General features: G+C 37.6%; 1 long non-coding RNA gene across 1 annotated transcript; it reads left to right on the top strand.

Moving 5' to 3' along the window:
* Positions 1–1,202: 1,202 nt before the first annotated feature.
* LOC105048461 (uncharacterized) lies at positions 1,203–3,033 on the top strand. Its single transcript, XR_003801323.2, has 2 exons — positions 1,203–2,302; positions 2,796–3,033. It is a non-coding gene; the product is annotated as an uncharacterized lncRNA (long non-coding RNA).
* The last annotated feature ends 5,484 nt before the right edge of the window (positions 3,034–8,517 follow it).

Raw genomic sequence — 8,517 nt, 5'->3', positions numbered from 1 at the left:
TTTTTTTTTTTTTTTTTTTTTTTTTTTTTTTTAGATTACCGTTTAAAAATATATATCTACCTATATTCAACATCTATTAGCGTTGAATGAGCCACTTTATATGAGGTTAGCCTTAAATATAAATAGTAAGCCCAATATCATCATCCACGTTATTTCATGGCAAGAGAAAAATAGTGGGTCACCGGCTGTTTTCACTTTCCTACTCCATAGTGACCTATAAACAATATAACTCTTCCTTAAAATGAACTTCAAATTAAAAAAAGCACCTCACCGAGAGAGTTAATTCTTAATGCCACGCAACATGTTAGTAGTTAAGGAAACTAAAAATCAGCATCTACGCTCTCATATACACGCAATCTGGAGGCAAGTGGGCTTCTTCTTTGGCGCTCAGAAAGCTGTCACCTCTTGTAATTCGAGTACATTATTACGGGGGGACGGCCTCATCGCCGTATGAATCCAAAACCCCAGACAACTCATAAGAAAATTAAAATCAGGGCCTTGCAGTGACGGGGACCATTGAGCCTCGGTTCCCTTCAGGGATGGCATCTTCACTAAAAATCGGCTTTCTAAGCACATCCGTTTAATTCACGGTGCTTGTTTTGGCACGATCCCCAAATCAGGAATGGATAGAGATGATGGTGTCAAATAATTATTTGTCGCATTCTTTTCTTCTTGTTAATGGCTAGCCTATGCGTGCATTTAAAGCATAAAATTTTCTTTGAGTAACTTTAAATTTGGCCGTGGGAGCAATGATTATTGCTATGCCCTATAAATTGGACAAGTCATTGTCATCTAGAAAGTTTTTTTTTTTTTTTGGTAGGAAGTCATCTAGAAAGTTTGCTGGACACTAGGATAAATAGCTTGAAAGGCTAGCTAATTTTTACTTTTTAAAATATTAATTAAATTAATATTTATTTGATTGAGTTATATATTGAAGAAATTAAGAGCGGACTATTGAGCCATCTATCCACCTGTTACATAATAATATCCTCTTTTTTACTCCTTTTCCTCATATAAACCAATTTTGGATGTTCTTCAAATGCCCGGTTAATTCTGCAAAATACAAGGTGGACCTCCCAAGGAGGACGAAATTACAAAACAACCTAAGTAATAGTAATTTGCGTTTCTAATTAGTGAGTAATATATCTACCAAAGAAGATTAGTATGGACAGAGAAGATAGATATGAGTGGAGTATCTTAAGATATCTTTATCCACGTTTCTAAATATTTCAAGCTCCTAGAGCATTCCAATATGGTGTTATAAATAACGGACCATTTGCCACCAGCCTACGTACAGAAAAACCTGCACACAGACGTAATCCTATCCCCGTTCAGGGATAACCGCGGTCAGACAGGAAGGAAGAGATAGGAGGGGGGTGGGAGTCCACCAGACATGTGAGTGTGATCAGAGAAGTCAGAGGAATCTATTCAAGCCGTTCCCCGAGGCTCCCTCTAGATGTGATGCAGGAAAAAGAGTAAAGAAAGACCCCAAGTCACCTATAAGAACACCCCTCCTCCTTCCATTAACCCCTAAGTAACACCAGCTGAACCTGTCCCTCCACAGTCAGATTGTTCCCATGTGTTGGGTTTGAGCCTGTGAATGGTTTGGATGTTGGTATTTTATTTTCATAATTTCTGGCTTCGGGTTCTCCTGCATGTGGTATGTAGGTTCCGGTTGGTAACAAGCTTACAAGTTTACTCCTCTTTTTCATATTGGTTTTTTCTTTCTTTCTTTTTTTTTTTCCAAGAAGTTTGTTTTTGTCTGGGATTCCGAGATGTAGGATTTGATGTAGAGCTCCTTGAGATCCAAAGGAGGGTCTTCGAGGGTTGGATTTAGCTGCTGAGACATGGATTCCACTATCCTATCCCATGGTTTTATTCTGATGCCGCCGGTGGGAGAGAGAGTTGTTTTGGGGTTTGGAATAGGCTTGTGGCTTGCATGGCCCGGGAGCTGCATTAACCCTTCCTGATCTTTGTTTGGATTGAAGGGAGCTCTACATCAAAACTCTGTGTTGCCTACCACTCTCTTTCATCTCTTGTTGTTGGGTCTCCTTGGTTTCCTCTTATTTCCTGTTGTATGCCTTTGGTTTTTTCAAGCTTACGGCATGTGAGAGCCTGTAGAGGATCAGATTCCATGGTAAATTCCACCTTGGTGCAAGACTTGGCATTTTATTCTGGTTGTGTGGGGGGCTGGAGTGATATTTATGCTCACTATCATGGAATCTGGTTGTGTGGGGGGCTGGAGTGATATTTATTCTAGCTACTGGTATTCTTGGTGGTGGAGCTGCCTATTTTCCGATGGGTAATCATCTTTCTACAGTTTCTCTGGCTACGCCTGGTTTGCCTGTTAGATTTTCTTGGATGCCATCTGGATGCTTGGATTTGAAGGTGCTGGTGCTTTAATTTTTGTTTAATAATAAAACATGTATCTGTCTGCAGCTTTTACAGCACGTTCACGACTTTTTCAGCTGTTGTAGGTTGGCCAAGATCGTTCGTGAGGCTTTTATCTTATTTTAATATTTCTATTATTTTGTTAGAAATTTTTTGAAAATAATATTTTTTAGCTTGATGTCGGCAGGCCTAGCAGAGCTAAAAAAACCTCTTTTTTTTTTATTTTTTTTATTTTTGTGTGTGTTTTCCCCGTGTAGATTTGGCGTAGTATATAGTGTCCGGACTTGCATGGATTCTTGTTTGCTCCTTCTGATTCTGAGTTCCTTGTTTCATATAAAAAGTTAAGCTGAGTAGACTTTTACTACATATCATACTTTTTCTCTGCTTGTTCTTTCTTAGTGCAGAATTGCAGGTGGGATCAATGGTGCACCTTGAAGACGCTAGCCAGGCTAAGGGGCTAAAACAAGGGATACGTAGGCTATGGGACGACATTTGTTCTACTGTTTTTAGTTTTACTTATTTGTTTTGTTATGCTGGAAAAACATTTAAGTTGTGACTTAAGATTGAGATCGATCTCCTTGGATCTTTTTTTTTATCTTTTTATTTTTTTTTTCTCTAATACATGGAATTGGGTTTTTGTAAGGCAAGATCTTCTGGAATGCTTTACGGTACTTTAATCTTGTTTAAATAGAACATGCTAGAATTATTCCCCACCAAGGTCCTTCGTCAACTTTGTATCCTTAGATTTGTATCATGTGGGCCCCTACATCTCCAATCATTTTTTTCCCCACATCATTTCAAGTCCCCTCTCAAAATAAACTGAGATAGATAGCCTTAAGATCGTGGAATATGAATATTAAATTGTCAAGTAATGTTGCGGGGTCCCAGTTGGTGCGCACAAGAACATCCCGACCACGCTCGCATGGCATGAGGACGTTAGTGTAACTCGAAGGAATTGTTGTCAGAGTGGTTCGGTATTAATTAAGTTTTCATGTTGTATTAATGGACTTGAGGATTTTGGGAGGGTTTAAAGACGTTCGAGTTTTTCAAGTTTGGCTACATGGTGATTCCCAAATTTTTATTTCCATTGGTTAATTCAGGCAAGGCCTGCTGTGTATTTCATGACTCCCTTCCGAGAGACATTTGGCGTATGATGGGTGGTGGTGATGTTGTTATTTGGAATACTGGTAGTCCTCAGCGACTTTCTTCTTCAGTTCTGGCTGATTGTAGGGGTGTTTGCTTGGATCAAATGCATCTAGTTGGGTGTTTCCCCCTTTTTTTTTTGTTTTTTGTTTTTGATTTTTTTGGTCAGTTGAGTATGAATGCAATCTAGAGAAAGTTAGAAAAAAAGGATGTTTTGGAATGATATCGGCAAAAGGGAGATATCAGTTCATTTATTTTCTTCAGAATGATCTATCACAAAACTCATGATCCAATCGGTCGTGGAATTTGTCATTCTGCTAACAGGCTCTAGATATTCCGGATCAATGGTGTTTCCTTGGCCTTAATTGTAAAAACTAGGACTTAATGGGTGCCTCAAATCATTTTGCAATGCCATTGTATATATTTAGAGAGAGAAATAGTGGGTTAGTGGTACTGTAATGCATGTAATTTGTTGGACTAACATATTATGTAAGCAAACAAAGCCTATCGGTCTATGACTAGGGTTACATGTTAGCTGACTGACGAGTGGATCGAAACTTTGCTTGGTTTAGGCTTTTCAATTTTAAAAGCAAAAGTGTGTTTGCCCGAGCCCGAACAAGGTGCATCCAAATTCACCATTTGCTAGCTGCAAGAAAAGCAAAACATGGACGGAGAAGTTTCAGTGGCGTCCGAACTGATAACAATCAACCCTCGTAACGTTAATGTGATCCACAATAAATAACCTCTCGTGTTCATATATGTTGAAAAGGAGCCACCTCAGATTGGAAATAAGGGTTATGGTTTGGCGTGATTGGTCTGGGCCCAATGGGCCCTCATTTGTCGGTCCAGGGCTCAATTGCTGGTCACTAAGAGAATAATACATCCTACAGCACATGCGACCTCGAGATTCATGGGGCATCACTCATGAGCTACAGTTAAACAAGAAGAAGATGTGAAGAAGAAGGCTACATTTACCAGAGTTTTGATCAATGTATGATGCCAATATATATTTGTAGGGCATTAGAAAGAGAAAGTGAGAAACAATATCCAGCACCATGAATTGCAAGTGTTTTCTTAAAAAACGTTAATATTGGACGAAGCCTCGCCAAAATCAGGATAAGAATGGGATGAATCCCATGTGAACATGTGAGATTTATTAAAAAGAAAAAAGAAAGAGGAAAAGAAAAAGAGAGACTGGTAAGTGATAGACTGATGACATATATGTATGGATTATATACTTTACATTTTCTTTTGAAAAAGAAATCAGTGATCAGATACACAAATTCAAGATGAACCGTTGACTTTGATCTACGGTAGCAAAGAGAAAACAAAAGAAATCTTAAAAAGCAAAGTATTGTGGTGGCCGCTAATCTAGTTATTAAATAGGTGTCAAAATGAATGATTTTAATAGCATGGTATTATGCTTACTATGAACCAATCTTCCAAACATAGTGAATTTAAGTTGTTTTAATTTTTGTGCCCCAATATGTATTTTATTATTACAATAAGGCCATTTATTCTTGTATTTATATGTACAAGTTAAAAAAAATAAAATATATAAATTTAATTTTAAATTATTTTTTATAATATAAATTATATTCAACGATTTGAATCTTCAATTTTAATAGCCTATCATTGATTTTAAGGCCATTTTAACAAATGTAGGCTCTCTCTCTCTCTCTCTCACACACACACAACTTGCCTCGGAAATTATGGCCTGAAAGTGTTGAATGGAATTTGCTTCTGTACCCATGTATCAAAAAATATCTTTCCGTAAATGAAAAGCGATAGCTGTTTGCATCATACCCCGTTAGTGGCGAAATTGATATACACATTTTTTGTGCTTTTCTTTTAATAGAAAAGAAAGGGCACCTACAAAAGAAAAGAAATATAAAGCTATGGATGACATCAAAGACAACATATATAAGAGAACTCAAGTACTACAAAGTGATGAATATAGAGAGGTATTTATTTTTCAATATTTAAGAGAATATACAAAGAGTCTATAAATATAGATATATAGGTCTAAATATATATATATATATATATATAAAATATACCAAATCATAATATCTTAAGATCCTTATTTAGATACATTTCTAATTAGATCCAACCTTCCAACATTCCCTCTCAAGATGAGGCGAAAATATTATGAAGCCCCATCTTGTCAATCAATCCAAAAATAGGATAAGCTAAGCCTTTTGATCAGAATATCTGCCACCTGACCAGATGACCGAATGAAGGTAATACAGATCTGGTCCTGATCAATCTTCTTCTTAATAAAGTGGCGGTCAATCTCAATATGTTGGGTACGATTATGCTGTACCGGATTGCTCATAATCTCAATTGTCATCTTGCTGTCATATTACTTGTTCAGGAGTCGTAACTCCTGAAGCAGTTTCTGTAGCCAAAGAAGCTCACATATACCTAAAGCCATTGCTCTATACATAGTTTCTGCTGATGATCGAGCTACCACTGACTATTTCTTGCTCCTTCAAATTACTAAATTACCCCCTACATATGTGTAGTACCCAGAGGTAAACCGCCTATCATTCAGTGGCCTAGCCCAATCTGCATCAGTGAATCTCTCTATCTGGAAGGTGTTGTATCGGAAGAATAGCAAACCATGACCAGGACATCCTTTCAAGTAACGCATTACTCTGAAATCTCCCTCCATATAAGACCCTCATGGATCATGCATGTACTGACTGATGATACTGACAGCATAGACTATGTTGGGTCTCGTATGTGAGAGATATATCAACCTTCCAACCAATCACTCGTACCTCCCTCGATCAACTGGAGCTCCACCATCTGCCACTAGCCGATGATTCTGGTTTATCGGGATAACAGCAGGCTTACACCCCAATATCCCTGTCTCAAAAGGCAAATCAAGTACATACTTTCGTTATGACAGAAAAATCTCTCTGGACAATCATGCAACCTCTATGTCCAGAAAATACCTTAGTAGACTTAGGTTTTTCACCTCGAATACTTGTTTCAATTTTTCCTTGAGTTGCATAATCTCATAATGGTCATCTCCTGTGATTACAATATCATCAATATAAATCAAGAATATAATTTTCTATATCCCATTCCTCTTACAGTCTGACTGAATCGATCAAATCAGGTGCGAGGGGACTGTTTGAGACTATACAGTGAGCACTTTAGCTTGCAGACTTTTTCAGCAATTGCTCTAGTCTCAAATCCTGGTAGTATCTGTATGTATACCTCCTCCTAAAGATTTTTGTAAAGAAATGCATTTTTCTCATCCAACTGATGTTACTCCCAGTCAAAGTTAGATGTACATGATATCAACATTCAAACAGAATTTATCTTGGCCATTGAAGCAAAGATCTCATCATAGTCTACTCCATATGTCTGAGTGTAGCCTTTTGTTACTAGTCGAGCTTTGTATCTTTCCACCTTGCCCTCTGGAGTCTACTTTATGGTGTACACCCATTTACACCCCACAGGGTGCTTACCAGCTGGTAGAGTGACCAGATCCCACATCTAATTTTTAGACAAAGCACTCATTTCTTCTAATATCGCTTCCTTCTACTTAGGTTCTGCCATAGCCTTTTGCTAGATACTAAGAATACAGATGGAGTATAATGTAGCTACAAAATATTGATAAGACAGAGACATTCTTATATGAAACATAGTTAGCTATATCGTAATGGTAACGAGCAGGAGGAATAATTAAGTGAGTATCCTTCTGCTTTGCAATAGGGATGTCAAGATTAAAATTGGAAGGAGTAGCTGGAATAGTGTTACCATTACGATTTGAGAATTTTGGAGAAGAAGACTCTAAAGAAGAAGCTTCAAGCAGTGGAGGTACTTGGATAGTTGGTGGATGCACACTGGACTCTTCAGCTATCCCAATACTAGGCTTCCCCTAGACATCATCACTATGATACTCCCTCTGGACACTAGAATATCCAGGAGTGCAGAGAAACTCTCCCAAAAAAAGTAATTCTGGTGTCCCACTATCTGATGGACGACTTCCATAGTAAGCTTCACTTTTCTAAAAAGTAACGTTCATAGTAACAAACATCCACCGCTTAGGAGGGTAATAACACTGTGTCCCTTTTGAGTAGTAGAGTAACCGACAAAGACACATTTTAACACTCGTAGATCTAATTTGCCTACCGAGGGTCTATGATCCCAAGTAAAACAAACATATCCAAACACTCTAGGAGGGACCACATAATCGGTAGATCCCTTCAAGCACCATATGGAAGACTTAAATCCGAGTGTCCTAAAGGACATACGATTGATTAAGTATGTAGTGGTCAAGACAGCCTCATCTCATAAAAACTTAAGAACTTGCATAGTAAAAAGTAAGGACCGGACTACCTCCAATAAGTGTTTATTTTTTCGCTCAGCAACTTCATTTTGAGCAGGAGTATCAACATAGGTGGTTTGATGAAGAATTTCGTGAGCGTGAAGATACGCACAAAACTACTGATTAATGTATTTAGTATCATTATCAAAATGCAGAATTTTAACTTTGGCACTGAACTGAGTATCCACTAATTTATGAAACTCCTTAAAGTAGTTTAAAACTTTATTATTCTCCTTCAACAAATATACCCAAGTTATCTGACTAAAGCAATCAATAAAAATAATAAATCACCTATGGCCCATAGTAGTAGTAGTGCCACATGGATCCCACACATCAGAGTGAATTATAACAAAAGGTTCAGAACTTTTAACCCCAGACACAAGAAACACTCCTCTGTTGTGTTTAGCCAACTCACAATGATCACAAACTAACAAGGTTTTATTATAAGTATTTGATAGAGAAGGAAATAAATGACTAAGAACAGAAAAAGAAATATGACCTAATCTACGATAATGTAACATAAATTCTGAAGTGGCACCTTCAGCAGATAATGCATACCCCTTTAAAGAAGATTCTACACTACTCTTACCACCTTCTAGGTAATATAGTCTATTGTGCAACCTACCACCCCCAAA

This window comes from Elaeis guineensis, chromosome 7 (assembly GCF_000442705.2).
Source record: "Elaeis guineensis isolate ETL-2024a chromosome 7, EG11, whole genome shotgun sequence".
Classification (NCBI taxonomy): Eukaryota; Viridiplantae; Streptophyta; class Magnoliopsida; order Arecales; family Arecaceae; genus Elaeis; species Elaeis guineensis.
This window is presented reverse-complemented; position numbering and strand designations above follow the sequence as displayed.